We start from the raw sequence: 20,256 nt of genomic DNA, 5'->3' as shown, positions 1-20,256 counted from the left end.
TGTAAGAACTCAAATGTTACAGTTGTGTTTTAAATAGCAGACTAAAGAATCACTCTTTGGCCTGTAAAATTCAAATTATTCTTGTCTAACATTGAGAAAAATATAACATCATGCTGCTGTAGTAATTTCTATTCCATCTCCTCTTTCCCTATCCCCTGCCCACCCCCAAAATATTTCTGTTTCTAACTGCAAATGCTTTTCAGTGTTGAAGGAGATGAATAGATCAAATCTATATATGTTGTTATATATATTGTTTTCTGGTACATATGTAGCTGTGGAAGAAGCTGTACTGCTTCTTCTTCAGAAATGTCTGTCTTTACAATTTATCTGCTTCTACATTGGAAGGCTAGAAAACATTTTTTTTTTATTAACTAAGGCTTCAAAATATTATGCCATAAGATTGTGTGTAACTGGACTATGAAACTGTATCTTTAACCTTGTGTTTCAAGAGAATGTCATGATTCAGAAGTAATGAAGAAAATGTAAATACAAAGATTATGAACTACTTCAAATTTTTAATAACAGATGTGGAGCAGAGTCAGTGGCTGAGAGGGTTATGTCTGAAATCATAATGGAGTATAAAACTGGCTTCTTTCCATACAGTTCAGGTTCCTGTCTTCTTGCATCTATCTCCATCTCCGTACTGTGGTTGCACATTGCTGCAACTTTCACACTCTACAAAATTCTATAAGCTCTTCCAAGAAAATGTCACCCCCAATTGCTTGATCAATAAAAGTGCTTAAATAATGTTGCTCTGCTGAAGCAGATTAGCATTTCTGGAAAAAGCTAATTCTGCAGTGGGTTAATTCTTTTTTTGAATTGCTGCTGAGAGGAAATGAACCTACGAGAGTCAGCTGAGTTGTAAATTTCTTGTATAAGGTTACTTAAGGTCTCAATGTTCATTCCATATAACTCAATATTTACTTAACTGATTTATGATCAATATTTTCTTATCTGAGAATACACTAAGCTAAGTTACTATGATTTTACTAACTTAGCAATGCATTAGTAAGCACAATAATCAAACTCAGGTTAAAATTTAAATTTAATCCATAAATCAACAGTTTCAGTTATTAGAACACCATAAAAATGTAGCAAACTTAACCTCTAAATCAGAGATTGCAGTGTGCAGACTTATCTTGGGTAATTGTAGATAGATTTCTTTCAGTACCTAGACAAAAGGTCTTAGTTGATTTATGTTGATAAATAGCTGTGCTACCATCAAAAGTGTGTGGCTCACCTCTGAAATAATGCTATGTATAGAGTTTAATCACTGAGTAGCATCACAGAATGGTTTAGTTTGGAAAGGACCTTTTGAACACATCTATTTCAACACTCTTGCAATGGGCAGGGATACCTTCTATTACAACAACTTTCTCAAAGCTCCATCCAACTTGGCCTTGGCTGTTTCTGGGAATGGGGCATCTACCATCTCTCTAGGCAATCTGTTCCATTGCCTCACAATCTTCATTGTAAAAAAATGTCACCCTTACAGCTAACTTTCCCCTCTTCTAGCTTAAAGCTAGTGACCCTTGTCCTATCACCACATTTGCTTGTAAAAAGTCTGTCTCCATCTTTCTTATAGGCCTCCTTTAAGTACTAAAAAGCTGCACTAAGGTCTCCCTGCAGCCTTCTCTTCTCCAGGCTGAAGAATCCCAGCTCTGTCAGCCTGTCCTTATAGGACAGTGCTCTGAGCCTGTGATCTTCATGTCCTTACCATCATGACCATGGACTTTTAGCAGTAATCTTCAAGAAATGTTAGTTTCTGCATACATAACCTTGGTATAATCCACTGAAACAGCTTTCAAATAGAGCTGCTTTTGAATCAATTGCTACACTGACTTTTTAAACACCTTTAGACTCATCTTTAGAAATTTGCTACGTTCTATGCCATTCCTCTGCTTTTCATTACCTTCAACAAGTAGAAAATGCTTCACCACAACCAGTAAGGGTATCAGGGTCTCTGCCCTGATGAGCTTCTGTCTGTTGAAGTGGGTCTCTGCAGTAAATCGAGTCTTTCATCTCATCTTTCTTCTCCAGACTTTCACAGGAAGGGAAAGAGTTGTGGCTTCATAGGTCTGTGAAGAAGAGGGAGGAAACTACTTCTGTTCTGCAAGATCTTTGTTTCTTCTTTGAGTGCAAATTTTTATTTTCATAAATGACTGACATCTCTGTTCAAATGGTATTATATCAGGATTTTGCGAGAGAGATGGGACCACAGGGAGATGTTTCAAAGCATGATTTATTATTTTTCTTCTACAGTATCATGAAAAATCAAGTACGTCTTCACCTTATTCACCAGATATTCTTGGTCAGTAGTCACAAGACTACAGGTCCAAAGATGTTTTAAAGGTTATTTAGCCAATGAACTAATTCCACAAAAGCATGTTTTTGCCTTCACATCAATAGCCAATTATTTTGTTTTTTAAGTCTTTGCTGCAGTGTGAACTTTCTTACCCAATCATATAGTGACACACAAAACTACTTGCTATGCCCCAAACTTCCCATTGCCTTCTTAACTGCCTCTACATCTTAATGCCAAAACCTCAAAACTTTCCACTACTTAATGTCCTTCTATCTAAACTCACATTCTTGCTTATAATTCTAAATCCAGAAGCCTTCTCTACAGCTTCAGATCAAACCCTGTGTTCATGTCTGTGTCTGAGCTTGCATTCACAAGATTTTGAGAACTTTCTGTGCTTGGAATTCCCACAGTATTAGAAATGTAACTTTTTATTTCTATGCTACAGTATACCAGATAATCTTCTTAACCCTAAAAAAATGGGCTTAGAGTATTCTTACCCCTCAACACTTCTTTTCAACTTGAGTTCTGTTCATCTCAGATTGCCATGTCTCAGAGTTTTAATGATTTGTTTTCCACTCTCTCTCTCTGGATGCCTTTGCAAGCAGTCTCTATTCTATCAAGCTATCTCTATCTATCCTTGACTTCTGTCTTAAGGCAGCCTTTTAACTTGTGTGTTGCTGATATGGCTTCAGTCTTCCCACCTGCTTTCAGACTGCTTTCAACTAGATTGTGTAGGGCAGCTTGGATAAAAAACCATCTGTGCTGGTTTGGGCTGGGATTTAGTTAATTTTTTTTACAGTGGCTGGTATGGCACTGTGTTTTGGATTTGTGCTGATCACAGGGTTGATAATATGGAGATGTTTTTGTTATTGCTGAGCAGGGCTCACACAGAACCAAGGCCTTTGCTGCTTCTTGTACTGGCACGATGGTGAGAGGGTTGGGGGTGCATGGAAAGATGGAAGGAGACACAGCTAGGGCAGCTGACCGCAGCTGATGAAAGGGATATTGCAGACCATATGGTGTCATGCTCAGTATATAAATATAGGGGAAGAAGAATGAATAGAGAGATATTTGGAGTGATAGCATTTGTCTTCCCAAATTACTGTATAAGCATCCCCTGGTTTTCAGTGGATGGCTGAACACCTGGCTGACCACAGAAGGAGATGAATGAATTCCTTGTTTTGCTTTACTTGTGTGTGTGTGTCTTTTGCTTTATCTTTTAAACAGTCTTTACCCCATGATTTTTCTCACTTTTTCCCTTCCAATTTTCTCTCTGATCTTGCTGGGGAAGTGAGCAAGCGGATGTGTGCTACCATGGGGACTAAAACGGAGAGCACAATGGAACTGGTAAAGGAGCCTAGTGTCTTAGGCCTAATCAAACAGAAACCATGGGAGAGACAGACATGGATAACTACTCCCTAGGGAAGAAGTGACCAAGAGTTATGTTGTGAAACTTTGTAATGATTATCAGGTAACTGATGTCATGAAGAATGTAGAACCAATGGGAAATTGTTACCAAAAATAGAACCCTATATAAGTGCCAGACAAGTAAAACCCTATATAAATGCCTAAAACTGGCTTCTGATCTGGGCTGGGATGTCCTCGTCTCTGAATTGCTGATATGGTACTTTGTTGTTAGCTGGTTTTAAACCCTGAGATCATCCTAAAACTGTGAAACTAAAACTAAAAAAACTAAACTTCTTTGGCAGGGAATTCCTGGGGTCTCTACTCCAGCCTTCTTGTTGAAACAGGACTGTTGCTGCAGCAGATTAGGTAAGTCATGTTTATGTTTAAGAAGTCTTGAAAATCTCCAAAATCACAGATTCTGGCTACCCCATGAATAACCCATTTCAGTGCTGCACTACCTTTCTGGTGAATGTACCTTTTCCTAATGTCCACCTTAAATCTCCCAAACTGCAACTCAAGACCATCTTGAGTTTCTGCAAAGATGAGTGACACCATCAGCTTTTAGCTGCCATTTGCGCAGACTTAGGCTGATCACCCTCTGAAAGCCCAGATCCTCTGATCTCTTCACAAGAACGAAGTCCAACTCCTCACATATGTTCTGTGTCCCAAACCATCTTAGCTTTTTTCTGCTGGATCCTCTCCAGTTTCTCCATGACCCTATTTAACTTAAGGACCCCTATTCACACATACATGAAGATTCATCAATAATACTGAGAGAAGGAAAGTAAGAACTCCCTTCTGCTCACCATGATCCTAACATGGGACAGTCCATAACCTACCCTATTTACAGTAGTACCACACTGTTGGCTTGTACTCAGCCTGCCATTCACTGTTGTCTCTGGGTTCTCCTCAGCCGGACTGCTGTTTATGCAGTCAGTTTCAATGCTCATTCAGTATTTTGCACTTCTTATTAAACTTCCTCTGTTCTCCCTAATGATTAGTTCAGTATTGGATTGCTAGACATTTGTCAGTCAGTAAAAGTCTGCTTTTATAAAAATATCTAATGACTTGCTGAACACATTTACTTTATTATGCCCTCTTTCATAACTTACATACAAACATTGCTCAGTTTTCTGGACTTCTAACAATACAGCTTTTGGGATGCTAATAGAAATTCATGACTTGTCCTACTGGCTTGTACCTAAAAGACTCCAAACAATCCTACTTTTATATACTGCCAGAATAAATCTCATGTACAATAACATCACTGTTTGTCTTGATCTACCTCAAATCTGTGCTCCTGACTGAACACAGTCTTCTCTGCTTTATTTTATTCTTATGAAACATGGTGTTTCTGTTCATCTCAAATACTAGTGGACTATGCAGAAAAAGCTGTGATGTACTGTACCTGTACCTGATACACTTCCAAAGAACCAGCTAAAAGGCTCCCTATTGACTCTTGTAGACAGCAGCAGTTTTCTGATGGTTACCAAAGACTTTGTCCTCAGCTCCAAGTGTTTCTTCATGACACAACTGCATTTCAAACACATTAAGTTTATTTTGAGCCCCATCTGCTGCTTGACTAGATGTTTCTGTAGGGGCTTCTACAGAAGAAGTGTCTGCCTGTGACAGTTTAGGAATATCTGCTCTGTTCTCTTTAGCAGATAGTCATGTGAGTGTCAAAAGTTTTATTAAAGTGATGTCACATTAACTACTCACTTCATCATAGCAAACTAGTGTGAAAGTTTTCATTTAGTGGAGATGAACAAAACCTGCTCTTCAGAAGTGCAGCAATTATGCAAGAATTCTGATTTGTAAAAGCAGTTGTGAATGTAAATACAGTATCAAACTGACTGTGACTATTTAATGAACTGCAAATATTTAGCAACGGCATAAACAGAAAACTCTGCTGTCAAGACTTAATTTCCCACTTTCTAGAATCTTGTTTTATTAGCTTTATGGTTATTATAATGGCTACCACCAAGTGCTGCCACTTAAGTGTGCTAACCTTGACTTACAGAAATGCCTCATAAATTATATCAATGGGAAAGCAGATGAACACATGAAGAGGAGGTGCAAAACTCATTAGTCATGCAGTCTCCTTTTCTGGGGACTGAATTGCCTGACAGAAAAGCATTGTGAGTGCCTTATGCATCTATCAAGTCCACCAGATGCCAATCTTACTCTTGCAGTTTTTTTGAAAGCTGTGAATCAATATGCATTATTCAATATTGTAAAACAGGACCTCAATTAAGCAGCTGACTAAAGGAGAAGGAAAAAGGTAATCACTCAATACACAGTGAGTTTCTTCAAAGAGAATAACACAGATTTTGCCACTTGGAGCAATATCTAGATCACAGTCCATTTATTTCTTTTTCATCTGTTATCTCATATAGTGATTCAATTGAGGACAGTTATTCTGGAACAACAGAATGAAATTAAGAATCTGTGCACTAAACATTGATTTTGATCAAGCTACATGAAATGAAATGCATCAGTGTACTAGATCAAAATCAGAAAAGGACACAGTATCACAGTCTGCCTGTGTTTTTGGGGATGAATCAACATCTTCATTATAACCTGTGTGATTGTGACAATTTATAGCATACCTATAATAGTTCATGTAAGGCTGAAACTGTGTAAGACTTTCAAAAGCTTTCCAGGATACTTTTTTCTTGGTTTATTTTCACAGAAGGATCCTAGTACATTCATGCAGGAGAACAACATATTTTTTAAAAAAAGGTACATTTTTTTAAAATCTTAGCAGCTGCAAAGTTTTTTTCTTTGTGAAAGAGTCTCACTAAGCTTGACAGCAGAAGGACTGCAATCTACTACAGCCATTCTCATAAACTGATCTGTGGGTCAGACCAAGCTCCCATTTAGTGATCAAATAAAAATGAAACTTGAAGACTTTACCAACACTAGCTGTAGTGGTTTAGACTCACCAATTTGAGTTTCCCAGCCAATGCACCAAATAATGTGGTGGGTTTAGTGCTGGCTAAAATCACCAGGACACTTACTTATTTCTTGCTGTGAGATATGGATTAGGAGAAGGGCAAAACAGGCTTAAAACTTAAAAGGTATAAAGAAACTTTATTAACATGACTACAAGAATAGGAAAACAGAATAAAACCTCCACAAACCTCTCCTCCCCCTGCCCAGCTTCTTCCTTTCCCAAGTGACAACATAGAGACAAAATATGGGATGTTAAAAGAGTACTAACTGTACAACAGTCTTTCATCAGTCCTTGTAGAGAGAGGAGTTTTCTCTTGTCATGCCATGGAGACTTCTCCACAAGAAACAGTTTTCTTGTGGCTTTTCATTTCCACAAATAGCAGCCACCCGGGCAAAAATTCTGCATTGTGACATTCCTCCCATTTTCACAGCCCTCCTAGAGGTGAGTTCATGGGCCATGAACTCATGGGGTATTATTTTAAGGATGAGTTGTTCAAAGGCAAAGGTTCTCTCCATCTGTCTCTGTGATCATCTCTGTGAACAGAGGTTTTCTTCTCTCCTTCATCAATGTCATTTGCTGTCAGAAAGGACCTGGGGATTTTCAGGAGCACATGATGAGACAACCACACAGCCCTGTGATAAACAAAGAATATGGAAACTGCATAAGCAAGAGTTAAACCAGCAGGTACAGAAGTGTTTTCCCCTCTATTCAACACTGCTGAAATTGTATCAAGACAACTACGCCCAGTTCTGCCACTCCACTAATATTTATGGGAAGGATAAGAGAAGGATCTTGTTGCTTTCTTTGACTACTAAAATAGAAGGCTTAGAAAAAATAGATGTTTTTTAGGGATAAAAATGATAGGGTGAGCAGAAATGGACAGACATTCCAAAGTGAGAAAATCTAATTAATTGTTAGGTGAAAAAAAAAAAAAGAGATTGCTGAGAGACTTCATTAAATGTCAAGCTTCAGAATTATTTAAACTGTAACTGGTCAATGCCCTGAATAAAGTGATCTAAGTTGGTCCTGTTTAGAGATAGAGTTTGGGCCAGGTGATCCTTATGGGTCCCTTCCAACCTATAAAATTCTATAATCCTATGATCCTGCGTATGCCTGCAGAAAAAATGAAATCCTTTCTCATCTCAACAGAGACAGATTATTTAGAAATCAATTTTTTAAAAACAGTAGGTTAAATTCACCAGTGATATGGCTGCATCAAAGAATGGAATTGCATTGAATGTTCCTGATTTCTATGTAAACTGAGTACCAATTTTAAAAAAGGGTAAATATTATACTGGAAGAGTATCTGTCCAGGGCAGTATGACATGATACAGTTCCTTGCTTAGAGACAGTATTTAAATCCTGGAGTGTTTTTTGGCTGACCAATGTTTAAATATATTTGCAAAGTTCTGTTTAATCTGCTTTTGAATATCATTTCTTATGTTATTGCAGTAAGTTTGGATTGTGATATCTCAGGGAATGCTTTCAGAATTCAGGATGCACAAAGCCCTAAATCTACAACTCAGCCTGAAGCTCTGAAACAAAAATACGCATATTTTTATCTCAGTTGTTCATCCATAATTTATAGTGAACATACTATAGAGAGGACTGAGACTCTCATAATAATATGAGCAGATGTTTTCTCTTCTTATATGTTGTCGAATATTAGATTCTATTTTCATTACCGTTGAAATGGGCCTTTAATGCATGTCTCCTTCCTGTGTAGTATGAAACAATTTAGAAGTCCAGGAGCAGTGTCTAATTGATAAAACAGACACAGATGACAAAGATTTTGTATCACCTGTCAGAGATAAAAAACATAACTTTATGAATGAAGTGTTTTACACTGGAGAGTGAAAATACTGTCTCAACATTTCTTGGACATTCCTATTACAAAATTAATAGCACGCTATAAGATAAAACAACCAAAACAACAAAGGTTATCATTGTCCATTGGGTATTTTCCATTGTCTGTCATAGAAGCTTTAGTGAAAAGGACCAGACAAACAGTCATTCAAATATTGTTAGAAGACTTGAACACACACCTGAACAAATTCAAAATTGCTTATATCAATAAAGTCCTTAGTACTCTAAGGACTAATACCTTAGTCTATTTTAGAAGATGTCTGCAAAAGAGAAGGGCAAAGAAGTTACTTCAGACTCTGCCTTCTGTAGTGATTAATGCATTTCCCTAAATCAGGCAGGACCTGGTTTGGTACCTACTCCCCACTTCATAATTGTGGTTCATCTCAGTGTAATTAGACTTCATTTGACATGTCCACAGAGGTCTTCCATAGGCATACTACATCAGGAAGAATGAGAACTCTGGATGCAGATGTATCATAGAATCTGAGTAGAATATGCTAAGTCAGAACCCGTCAGGGTCATTAAATCCAACTTCTGGCCCTGCACAGGACACCCCAAGAATGACACTGTGTGCCTGAGAGTGTTGTCCAAATGTAGATTCTTTCCAAAGCAACACCTTATCAGTGCTGAATGCACTTCTCAGCTGTCCATAGCACTGCTAAAACACAGTGCACTCTTCATCTCCATGGGACACCACAGTACATCATTCCAGCACAGCTGGCAAATTCTGCCTTGCAGTGCATTGCAAGAGAAGGAATTTACTGGCATACAGTGAGCTGCTGCCAGAACAAAGGTCATAAAACCATTATTAGGTTTTTCATAGGGAAACCCTTTAGGTATTGTTTTCAGAGAGACAAAAAGCTCAATGTCTTAAATTTCTTTAAACATGTTCCTACCTGTAGCACAGATTAACTTTTTCACTTTACTCCAGTGCATTGGAACAGTCAGTCTTCCTGCTCTCCATTCCTGTACTGTTATCCATCCCCAAAGGCGCCACAACAAATTGACATTGAAGGGCAGTTTGAAAAGAGAGTAAGAGGGAAGGCTGTTTGGGAAAGGTACCCTAACTACTGCAAACATGACAATGAATGGTTCTGATCCTGAGAAAGCATGATGAGCATGCATGTGGAGAGCCACCACCAGAGTTCTGGACAGGTAAAATGCCTACCAGGAATAACAGGCCCCCTGCCTCTATTCACTATACGTGTGATCTAGAAGAACATTAGTATTTCTCATTTCAGAAGTTAATCACAAATAAATCACAAGTATGTGATTCATATGAATGTTTTGAAAAGGTATTAAAAGAGAGTTTGTTCTGTGCTTTCAATCTGTGTAGTCAAAAATTTTGCTGTGATTCATTAACACTACAATTTAGTGGGAACGGAGAAGAAACATCTGGATTAGTGTTTCCCTAGAGCTGGCAGAAGCCCTCATCAGTATCTATGAACAGATGGTAAGCTAAATAAATAATATAATAATATTAAAGCAAATTCAAGAGAGTGCAAGGTGCAATTCTAGAACAAGGGTGATACACTCTCCTGCTCCTTTTCCAGCTTTGCTTTTTTGAGTTGTCTCCTTTACTTTCATTTTCATTTTCTATCCCTCACACTAGTTTTATTTGTTTATTTTTTATATTTTTTTCTCCTCTGTCTCTTTTTCCTATGCATATTTTTCCTTTTGGAGACAGGAGGAAGATGGTACTTCTTGATATAAATAAGTGAAAGAGCCGTAAGTGAAAGAGGCAAATTGCACATGCTTAGAGAATACTCCTATCTCTCTTCAAATGAAAATCGTCTATTTAAAAAAGAATTTAGAATTCTACCTGAATGAGTGGTGAATAAAAATTATAACAAGGCACCGTGGCTGTTCACAAACAACTGTTATTCCCACTTTATAACATCGGGAGTCCAGCCAAGTTGCTCCTGCAGATGGTTATTTCCCCACTGAGATGCACAACAAGAAGAGAGGGTTAAATTTACTTTGCCCAAGTATCTTTGTCTTTCAGCAATATAAAGTTTGAAAGAGACTAGGCAATGACAATAAATCAGAAAGAGCACAGCGTGTTTTGCCATGTTTTGTTTGGCACATGAAGAAGAACAACATTTCACACGAGGAAAAGAATAGGCACTCTTAAGCAAATGTTAAACAACACAGACTCTATGTGCAATCTTGTTTGGCTATTCTTGTTACCTAGTACTGACATCCTGGAGATATTTGTAAGCAGGGAGTTAAAATTATCTCAATTCTGAGAAGATACATGACAAAGTAAAGCAATAACAGCCTGTATCTCTTGTTTAAAACCCATGACTTTATTCTGCAAGCAGTTAAGACTCATTAACACCCAAAAAGAGAATAAGGATAAAGATGATGAAATCACAATAAAAGAAGGGAAAATTAGATTGTAGTGCAGAAAACCTTTCTAGCAGTGAGATAAAGTATTGGCTGACATATTTTAAGTCTGATAGAATATGTATAAGTATATAACGAGACCTGCTTTTTTGTTGGAAGTGGTCTAAAGACAATTAACTATATTCAAGCACTACATTCAATTAGCTAAATTGATTTTTAGTGCATTCTCTTCAAGCAATGAACTGCAAAATACTTAATATTCCATCTCCTTTATTAGGTGGCTGTGTGCACTCTTCTGCTTTTTCAAAATTAACAGAATTACTTTGGGACAAAATATGCCTGAGTTTGCATTAACTTTTTTCTAAAAAGGCAAAATAAAGACACTTAGAATAATAAATAACAAAAAAAGGGGAAAATATAATCTGGGATTTGTGTGCTCATCTTTGAATGCTGAAAATTGTAAATGAAGGATGGGTACCTGATGATAGAATAATCTAGCATATACAGGGAAGTTACTATAAACTATTTCAAGCTAAAAAACCATCTGTTAGAAATACTTAGGCATATAATAGCAAAAACCCATCTGATTTTTATTTAATTTATGATATTTTTAAAATAATGATATTATCTGGTTTATCTGTTCTCAATAATTTTTGAAGTTATGGGTAAAGGTTCATAGGTTTTTAATATTTGAGGAGGTGTTGTAGTGCATCTAAAAATCTTGGTACCTCCCAAGGGTAAAACTCACCTCTGGTTTGTGTAATGTTGGTTCCTACCTGAAAACCTTCTTTCCCTTCCCCCTTCCCATTGGCTGTGACCTCCCTGCATCCCCTAATCACCCCTGCCCCCTGGTATAAGAGATAAAACCCAAGGCATTTTCCGTCTGTCTCTTGCCCCGGATGGACGACAGACAATAAACCCGGGATTATTCCAGCAAGTTTGAGCCTCCTGTGTCTAGATACCTTGAGTCCGTGTTGTATCCACTCCAGGAGCTCCTCCGCTGCCTGTGTCCCGAGACGAGCAGGACTCTCACCACGGGGGGTGCGACAGAGGGGTCCCATCGGGAGGAGGATTGCAACAAGGAGGGAGGAGGGGGTGTTGTATTAGATGAAGGTATACTATATTTTTTTAATAAACTATATCAACTTTAACATTGTTATCTCCTTGTCCATAGTACAAAGCTTTCTTACTCTGATCAACCAACCTAAAGTTAAATGGGAGGTGAATGTGTTCAGCATTTCCCAGCATCAAAACATATGGTGAAATTCTTCTGCTTTTCTAATTCTCTATCCCATTACATGAACAGATAGAAAATACTGCATGCTTATGAGTATTATAAATAAATCTAATCTATATCATATACTACTAAAGTATGAATGCACATTATCCTATCAGAATAAAAAAAAAATAAAATAGAATAAATAAAATAAAAAAAGTACTTTTACCATGCATACAGAATTTATTTCTTATTTATTTATTTATGTCTTATTTATTTATATCTTATTTATTGCAACGGTATTGGTCTTTCTGGCTCCCCAAGAGTCTTTCCCACCTGTCTCGGTTTTAGAAGACAGGTATCTGCTAGGGAGGCCAGGAGCCTCCCTTGCAATGAAAATGTAGACTCCCTCCCTCTGAATTATAACTTTGAAATCAAGGGGCTTTCAGGCAGAGATCTGGGGATACGAATAACAGTTCTTTACTGGTATAAGGAGGCAAACAAACAACAATAACTACAGCATTAGCAAGAAAACAGAACCAGGGACCCCATGACAGCCTTCTCAGCTGAGACGGGAAGGGATGGAGGAGAGGCTTTGTTTCACAAACCCCCTCGGGCAAGTCAGTCCCGGTGCTCCTGCAGGGCTCTGAGGAACACTCAGCTGGAACAGCAGGGATGAGCTGAGATCCCGGGCCGGTGGCTGAGGTGTATCAGCAGCTCTGCAGCGGTGCCTGACACTGCCACACGTCCTGGCAGGACAGGAGGTGCGAGACCACCAACAAAGAGGGAAGAAGGAGAAGAAGCAGCAGCTCCGTCTGGGTGATGGCGAAATTCCCTTCCCTCCGCAGCAGCAGCTCCCCGCAAAGTGTCCGTCTCTGAAGCCAAAGAAACCTGCCCAAACTGCCCCTGCCCTCCCTTTTTCCGGCCCTCCTTTGCCCCTGGGCCCATCCGAACTCTTTTGTGTTTCTCAAGCATCCACTATACATGTACAAGCAGTCAGGTTTTCCTGCAACTAATGGGTAAAAATTCCACAGGTAACTAAAAGAACTAAAGGAAGGACACCTAACTCTCAACATCACCTTAACGTGCATTATTCTGTCCTTCTTTTAATCCTTGAAAATGGGAAGCACTCTATTAACAAGCTTACAAAAAAAATATCCCCAAAAACCAACATCAAAAAAGCCCCAAAAAACCCCAACAAGAACCACCACACCACCACCCCAAAAACCCCCACAAACAGACCAACAAACAACCAACTTGAGTTATTCCCTTTCCCTTTTTAACATTCAGACTACAAGATAAATAAGCAAGGACCCAATTACTGTAGAAATAAGTCCTGATCAGAATGTTCAGTAATGAAGTCTTGCAATATTAATGATGTTCCATGTGCATGTGTGCATTTTCATGTGTGGTGTGAAAAGCTACAGATGTAGTTTTGAAATCTCCATTCTTGTTTCACAGAATGGAAATTCAAATGCTCACACATGTGGAAATTCTTACTATGGCCATAATCTGATTCATATCATTAGGCTGCTACTTTAGCTGTAATAGCATTAATACCTTGCACCACCATTCAATTAATAGGGAAAGCAAGTTATATGAAACTATAATGAAATTAATATCAACAAAGTTGAGACCCAATCCCCTTTGCTGAATTATCCAGATCAAGTGTACTCCATCGATTATACCATCAGTCACAATCTGGCACATTTTTGTTTTTTTATCTCAGGACTAGGTCCTTCTTTTAATTTCATGAATTTTTATTCTGGGAATTTTTCTTCTGGTTCATTTGCAGCATTCTTATCTTAAACTTTAGAACAATTTTATATCCGTGAACTGTTTTCATGTTACAATATATTGATCCTTCATAAATCTTGTAAGATGGAAATGGTAGAGAAATAATAAATTAGTGATAAGTATTTTTTCTACAGCTGAGTTATTTTTTCTCTGTCTCCTCTGTATCCTCTTTCCTTATTATTTCTGCTGATTGTCTCTCTGCTTTTCATCTCCTGAAGCATTTAAAAAGGATTTATTCTTAGTTTTCATGCCTGGAAATGCCATACTTTTACATTTAATCCAGCAGTATTGTCTTTCCTCATTACTGAAGGATTGTAATGGTCCTTGCTCTTGTTTCTTTTACACCACAATTCAACCATTCTAGTTCCTTTCTGGCCTTTCTGAGGCTCTCCCCAGAAAGTGGAATGTATTCTGGATTTCCAGTGTGATGGATGATCAGAATGCTCTCTTTGCTGCCTGGGAGAGTAGTTTATTTAATTGATAGCTTCTTTTTAAAAAATCATAGACCCAGAAAAGGGTTTAGGCTGGAAGCTCCTCTTGTAGTCACCTGCTTCAAGAAGAGCTAACTGCAAAGCTAGATGAGTTTGGCCAAGGGCTCATTCTGGGCAGTACTAGAAACTTCCAAGGATGGTGATTCTGTCACTTCTCTGAGCAGTGTCTAAACCTGCTATAGTAAAGATTTATTTGCCTCATTCAAAATGTCCCCTGCTACTTATTGTGACTGTTGTTTCTCATCCTTTGGGAAGCTCTCCTGTTGACAGTGTCCCTCTTGAAACTGCATGGATGCAGGGACTGTCTTTGTTGCTTCCACACTCTACATGTGTCACAATCACTCTACAATGACTCTGCAACTGCAATGTCCTCAATCAGGTCTTCATGCACTGGTCAGAACCAGGCCAATAGATGTTGATGGTATCTAAACATTAGTCATAATCCATGCCGTTGAAGGAGGCTATATGGTCTATTGTGTTTCTGGAGGGAGCTAATGACCTATATGTCATTATGTGTGTGTGTGCCTATGTCAATATGCATTCAAATACTTCAATCCTCTCTTTAAGTAATACAAGCCCATAGCTTTTAATATAGTTTAATTTCACAGTAAAAGCAGTCTCCTTAAAAGTGACTTTTCCCCCTACCTATTTTTGAAAATGCAAGTGTATTTATTGCTGTACTGCAGGTGGTAAGAGTATCTGAAGAGGACAACAGACCATATTTTAAATATCCAGAAATAAATAAGCTGGATCAATATACTGTAACAGATAATTTTGCTCATTAGAAGGCAAAAATAAAAAGGAAACTTGTCAATCTACCAAAAATCTAGCCTTTCAATAAGGATATAATTGGAGCAAACTGTCAAAAACAACTTTGAAATTAAATTCACAGCAGCTAGTACTCAATAAATTTCATGACAGGTCATCAAAGACAAAAATTTACCTCTACATGCTACTTCTTTAATCTCTGTCAGATATTTCAAAATGCCCAGAATTTTTAAAGCAATATTAACTATTTCAAGTTAGAATAACACACAAATTTTGCCTTTATCTTAATTGGAGGCTTTTCCTTTGCAGGAATATTTCAGTGTAAAATTTATTACTGTTAATGCTTACCTAACCCATCCCTTACAGTCTTGACTAGTCCTTAGTTTTGTTGTAGCTTTATCTCTACAGCAATAGATGATTTACTTGCTCCTCTGTAAATAATATGCAATATTTTCTATCAATCAACAGACTGTGGATACCATCTTATGTGTGAATATTTCTTAGACACAACATACAAATCCAGAGGTATTTGGAAAGACAGAGGATAGTATTAACAGTTAAATCTGATAAAGATCACTGCAATTCTTCTCTGCAGCTCACTATTAAAAAAAACCAACTCACCTTTTTCATTATATCCTCATTGTAAAGGAACAATGAATGATTGTTTCTTTTCCACATCGAAAAGTCTCTCTGATATTTCCTATCCCTCCAGAAGCCCTCCCCCCAACAATAGTATAAAACTCCCTTGGTGACTAGTTTCCTACTTCGAAATAATCCATACATTCAGAAAAAGTTCCTTCTCAAGTGTGATATCACTGCACTGCAAGGAACTATCAGGGATGTTAGTAGAGCAGAGTGTGACCTCTGACAGTGATTGTACATTCCTAGGCCATTGCTTGAACCTGGGAAGCTGGAGCTATAGAATAAAGGAGCCTTGCTCCTAATGGGCAGCTGCCATGCACCTGTTAGACGGTTGCTAGAAATCCAGGTGATTAGTTGGTTTTTACACATTCCACTCTTTTTACATCAAAGTTGTTGAACGATTAAAACTTCCTGGCTACCTATTTTTGTATTCACTGTGTTTTGTACCCATCTCCACTTTGCCCTGCATCACCTTTACTGATCCTTTTTGTCATTTGCAAAAAACTATAGCGGTGAGGAGGATCTCTTACAAAAGTAAAAGTATGAAAGCTAGCAGCTGAGGACTGTGCTAGACATCAAGAGATACGTTCTAGCAAAACTCTTCCTACAATTTTAGGGAAGTGTGTAAAACTATTTCAAAGACCAAGCTCAGGCCCAGGGCTCAGACTGAACTTGCTGCAAGCAGTCACTCATAAGAGTCAGTGGTATACTTTTAGAGCTGACATGATGCTGCCTTTTTTTTTTTTCTTTAACTCCAGAAAAATCTGAATCTCCTCTCATGCTTCCCAGTGTGTGTGAAAGAGAGAGAAGGAATGGGTAGGGTTGGAAAAAAGTCATTGCACCTGCATCCCTGCACCTCTTGCACTCTTATGTAGCCGTGCCTTGGCATCAAGGTTTGTAAGGGAAGGTGTAATCTCAGAGAATTACTGTAGACCTGTAAGCCTTCAGTAAAATAGTATTCTTTACCAGGGAACAGGGGTTCCACCATTCAGGATGGCTTTATGAGCAAAATAGCAAAACCACACTGCTTTCAGAAGTTTGAGGTCAATACACCAAATATAATGTGAAGTCACCACTTGAGCTGTCTTAGAAGTATTACTAATAAAGTTTCATTAGTAAAGGATCCTGAATTGATTAAACTAGCATTTTAATTTTTTTTCCAAAATACAGAATCAAGAATTAAGCAAACCTTTTGTCTTTTTATCTTATGTTTCAAGAATAAGACTGCATTTTATGGAATCAGAATCATCTTGGTTGGAAAAGACCTTTAAGATCATGAAGTCCATGATTATCATAATTATCACATTTATTATTATATTATTATATATTATTATTTATCTAGCAGCTGCGTAGCATTTTATGGGAAGGTCTGTTGCCTCAGTATTGAAAGTGAAATATATTTTTCAGACAACAAGTGCAATATTTAATTTTGGCCAGTTTCAGTTTATTAAATCTCTGTGCAACAGGTTTCCTCTCAGTTTTCCCAGCAAGTCTCTACAGGATTTTGCAGACTGACCTAGATATACAAAATTAAATAGAGACTTGTGTTCTTTTGACTTGAAATCTTTGACTGGTGAGATAAAGTGACATTGTTTCTGCTTGAGGACCAGTTCAGCTAATTGCTAAGTGATGGCTATTACACGATTTTGTTTCCAAGGTAACTCTGCCAAGTGATTCAGAATCAATCATTTGTTTCATACGGAGACAGCAGATGTTACATGCTGCACATGGGTAAAAATAGGCATTTCTACTGAGAGGGTCATCCTTTTATTAAAATATCCTTTCATCTCCCTGTCTGATGTAGAAGTCACATTTTTAGTGTTATAGATGAAAGGAACATAATGTTTTCAATAGGAAGGATACTCAGGAATTTCTCTTTTGCTTAACATGAGTTCCCTGGGACTAACACAAATATAAAAAGCTGTAATAAAACTGCAAAGAAATACTTTTACATTTTCTCCTATCTTCAGCAAAACCATAGAGCCTTTCCCTGTGCCCCTCACCTAAAAACATGGGTTCACAACAACAGTCAATCATCTCTTTTATATTTACAACACACCGTCTCATTAAATAACATTTGGCAGTTGGGACTGAGTTAATCTCGCAGCAAAGTCTGAAGGATTTCTGTGTTTATAGTCAGAGGCACTAGACTGCATTTGCAGTGCTGAAATTGTTGCTGGGGAAAGCAAAAACTTCCACACAAACAATTACATATGCCTTGTTGTTCTTGAGAAAACATCAGAGAAATAAAACATAGAATTTGTTCCCCTCCCTCTGAGTGAAAGAAGCCTAATTTTTCACGTGATCAAAAATAAACAATTTTAACAGAGACCCTAGCCCCAGATCAGCATTTATTAGAATAAAATAAAGAAATACTACTGTTTGTGACGCACTGAAGTATCTGTAAAACTGAAACAAGAGCATGGGTTTTGAATTGCTGATGAATTTCTGTAGTTGCACAAAGCAAGCCTTGACTTCCATCATGTTCTACTTGCAGGCAAAGCCTCCAGAATCTGGGCTATTATTTCTAAGGTAAAACATAAAATTTTGAAGATGACACAAAAGAAGAATTTCTGAGTTTGGTGAAAAGTATATGTTTTTAAGAGCTGCACAGAGGTATTCTCTCCATTATTTTCTAAATATTTCTTGGGCGATTTTTCTTTGTTTAAGAATATCACAAAAGGTTTCTTCAATTATATTAAACCAAGATTTCTTAGTTAAGGGTTGTGAAGAAAATCTGTGAATGAATTCCAATAAATTGACTTTTCTATTAAAGATGGTTCATTTTTAATCCAACCATAAACCGGCATTAGTATAAATTCCTGTGAAACAAGAGAAGATCCTGTCAGATCGATTTAAAGCTATGGGAAATCTCTTTACAGGTTTATTATAATTTTACAAATTTAAAACTCAGTGATTTTTTTACTGTTGTATTGCTTGGAAATATTTCTAATAAATTCAATAGCTTCCTTGAACTTATTTTTTTCTTTAAGATTTTTTTTCTTTCTTGCTTAAAGGTAGCATATGTTGGGTTGCTCTTGGCCAAGAGCCAAACCCCTTTCTTGCAAAAAAGCTACCTTATACTGAAAGATTAAAGCATATACCTCTCATCTATTCCAGACAGAACTGTATGTTCAGTTACTTCTGTAAATTTTTATCTTGCTTTGGTCACTTACAGGCTGTCTTGCATTATGTCGTGGTTTTAAACCACTAACTAAGAAAATTACTTACTTCTTGCTGTGAGATATGGATTAGAATAAGAGCAAAACAGGCATACAACTTAAAGGGGAAAAAAAAAAGAAAGTTTATTGACAAACCACAATAATAAGAACACCAGAATAAACTTCCAGAAAAACCTTTCCATCCCCTATCTACCCACTATTTCCTTGTTCACCTGACAACAGAGACAAAAACTCTGGAACTCTGATGGTTAAAACAGTCCCAATTCTTGCTAGTCTTTTTACCAGTCTTTATAGAGAAACAGAATTTTTTTCCTGTTAATTTATGGAGTTTCTCACAAGAAAACTATTTTTGTTATAGTTTTCTATTGCCCTAATGTTAGCTGCTCAGAGCTGCTATTATTAGAGTTCACTCCTCCCATTTTCACATCACTCTGAAGTATGTATGGGCCATGCGTCTAGAGATAGCATTTTTAAGGATAAGCTATTCAAAGGCAAAAAAAAGTCTTCTTCATCTGTTTCTGTGAGCTTCACCAGAAAACAGTTTTCTCATGGCCTCTCAGGGCTTCAAATCTCCCAACAGTTTTCTCATTGCCTCTCAAGGCTTTTAATCTCCCAGCACTTCACTATACTATAATTACTCTTTACTCAAATTTACACTTTGAACACTATTCCTCTCTAGATCCTATATCATGAATTAAAGGAGTTCTTTTCAGAACTTCATTGTCCATCTCCATAGTTTTAACAGGGAGATATTTCAGCTTAATTAAAGCATCTTCTTAATTCTCTACCTTTCCTGAAGCTTCTTTTCTCTCCTGTCACTGGTAGTTTATAAAGTCTCTTTTCATGTTGATCTCTCTCTCTCTCTCTCTGGATAAAAAGATTAATCCGCAAGTCTCATCTGGGTAATGAAAGAGTTAACATCTTGCCCAGGCTTTTGTAGATGGTTCGGAGATCTCTGCCGAACAGGAGCTGGAGCCGTCTGCGATGGAAAGTTCCTCATGGCTGCTCTGGAGAGTGTAGTCTCTGCTCCAACCCGCTGCAAGTCCAGGGCCTCTCTCTTTCTTCACTGGGCAGTTTCTAGTGAATGTAGTTACAGCAAAACCTGCAGCCGAGCCAGAGATCGGCTCGGCCCGGCCCGGGCTCAAGGAAAACCTTCCCCAGGCCCCCCCATCTCCCGGCCGGGAGACGGGGCAGGCCCGGCCCCATCCCCGCCCGGCCGCATGGCCTGGGCAGGGACGGGAGGCTTGGAGCTCTGCCACTCTCCACAGCCAGGAAAC

At 37.9% G+C, this 20,256-nt stretch overlaps 1 long non-coding RNA gene across 1 annotated transcript in view; it reads left to right on the top strand.

The window, feature by feature from the left end:
- Positions 1-4,014: 4,014 nt before the first annotated feature.
- LOC147655580 (uncharacterized) overlaps positions 4,015-20,256 on the top strand; it is a 37,877-nt gene continuing 21,635 nt past the window's right edge. Inside the window, exon 1 of the long non-coding RNA XR_015289757.1 lies at positions 4,015-4,078. This is a non-coding gene — a long non-coding RNA (uncharacterized LOC147655580). The remainder of the gene's footprint in view (positions 4,079-20,256) is intronic.

The sequence above is a fragment of the Cyanistes caeruleus genome, chromosome 1, assembly GCF_971803275.1.
Source record: "Cyanistes caeruleus chromosome 1, bCyaCae1.hap1.1, whole genome shotgun sequence".
Lineage (NCBI taxonomy): Eukaryota > Metazoa > Chordata > Aves > Passeriformes > Paridae > Cyanistes > Cyanistes caeruleus.
The sequence above is the reverse complement of the archived record's forward strand: the minus strand, read 5'-3'. Positions and strand labels throughout refer to the sequence as shown.